Here is a 2,405-nt window from a genome sequence, read left to right as displayed (position 1 = left end):
ATTAGCTTTCATCAATGATTTTTTAAATCTTTAATAAACTTTACAACAACATCAAGCTTGTCATTGATTTCCTGTATTAATGAATACAATATATTATTATAGAAAAAAAATCAATAGTAAAATAAATTGCCAAACTAGTTAATTACCTTAACAGCGCTCTTAACATACTTCTTCAACTTTTTTCGATTATCTTTAATTTTTGTTTTCATCTCTATTTGAAATTTATTATTATCCTCACGTACAATCTCTTCAACTTTGTCAGATACCCTCTGAAAAGAAAAGAAAAATGGTAAGAATTAGAGAATCATAACGGTTAAACATTCTTATCGAGTGTAAAAACAATTCAATAAAGAGTAGAATATAATTTTGTAGAGTAAATTATTAGAACTAAAAAACATAATGAAATGAAATATTAGACTTATCCAGTATATTATAGTGGACAAAACAGCCTACATCTGGCAGTCTTCCAGTATAATATACTGAATGAAATGAATTTAAAGGTGTAAAACTCCAGAAAAGAATACTGGGATATAAAGAACTAAAATAATCAAAGGGTATATTATAAAACAAAAAGACAAATAATTATTCACAAGGTAACACACACTAGACTACCTGTAAATTATACTGGATGACATGAACCAGAAGAAATGAAAACTGACCAAGTATAACATACAGGAGGACCAGGTAACACACACTAGATTACCTGTAAATTATACTAGATGACATGAATCAGAAGGAATGAAAACTCATTCCTGTATAACATACCGGACAACAAAAACACACACTAGTCTACCTAATGAAATGCAAGACTAAATAAAATAGAAGAAACAACTACTTACATTGACAATGTCGCTAACATTAACTTTTGATGAAGATTGGAGAAGATATGATTGATTCACATTGAAAAGCTTATATTTCTATTAATTAAATAGAAATATAAATAGTTAGATAAAAACAAAATATATGAGCACAAGTATAAATTAAAAATTCACATACGATTAACTTACAGTTGTTTTCTTAAAGAAATCATCGCAAAGTGAGTCATATTTTGGACATCCAATGCTTGAGTAAGACAACATTCTTATTGGCCCCCGATCCTCATATATTGAATATTGACGGAAATCATTGAACACTTCCATAATCCATACATTAAACAAGAAGGGGAATCCAAGTGACGTATAAGATGCGATCCTACCAATAGGTTTGTCTTTCACAGATTCTGTTTTCAGAAGATGAGACAAATTGTCAATAAGTTCTTGAAAGCAGTAACTCCCCCATGGAAAAGAAGAACAAAGTTCTGGATCGTCTATGATTTTCATAGTACGTTCACTTATATTTCTTTTAATGTCTTTACCCAAAAGAACAGTTTCTAATATGTATATCTTAGCAAGCTTTACAGCATCTTCATCATAGACCTCGACATCATCACATATATCATCTGCTGCACCATCACGGAGTCGAGAACGCTTTGTGATAAATTTATACAAATGTTCTACCTTCAAACATTTTGGCACATCAGAGAAATACCGTTTCTTCAAACGGTTATCTCTATCATCAACAAAACTATAATCAGATGCCTCAATCTTCAATCTGGTTATAGAATGGAAATCATCTTCTGTAAAAGCTACGTCGTTATCAAAAACTCTAAAAACCATTTTGCTTTTATCCTTGTAAAAAACTTGAGAAAGCAACATACAATGAGTCAACTTCCCAGAGTGACCCACGTCATCCAACTCTAAAAATTTCCCAAACACACCATTCTTTAACTGTTCCATTTGAGTTCCACACAAAACTCTGAAATTGTTTTCTTAAATTTTCGATCGCCTTTCCAATAACAATCAGCAGCAAACCACTTCTTAAGATCATAAAATCGATCTCCCTCCTAAAATCAAAATATAACACAGATAAGCAACATTTCATGTAATTTTAAGATCAAAAATTCAACATTTTAGAAATACATACCTTCAATATATAACTTGATGATTCCATTTCTATAAAATCATCAAAAAAACATATTACAAATAAGATAATAAACACAATCAGAATCCCAGTATATATATGAGAAATAAATTATCAAAATAACTCATTCACTAAAATGAACAGAAGAACAGTCTATAGATTGCAGTCTTCCAGCATAATATACTGGATCAGACTAAATACAAGATATGAAAATCGAAAAACAGCATAATAATCATGCGGTATAATATACTGGAGAAAAAAGCTTACACACAGGAGAAACCCTGTAAAATATACTGGACTTAAAAAATACTTGTCTATATTATAATATTCATTCAGTATAACATACTGGAAGCCAAACATTCATATGATAGATGTCCCCCTATAATAATCTATCCTATACAGAACTCGTCCAGTATAATATACTGGAGAAAAATATTAAACACAGG

Source organism: Nicotiana attenuata, chromosome 10, assembly GCF_001879085.1.
Source record: "Nicotiana attenuata strain UT chromosome 10, NIATTr2, whole genome shotgun sequence".
In the NCBI taxonomy this organism is placed as follows: Eukaryota; Viridiplantae; Streptophyta; class Magnoliopsida; order Solanales; family Solanaceae; genus Nicotiana; species Nicotiana attenuata.
This window is presented reverse-complemented; position numbering follows the sequence as displayed.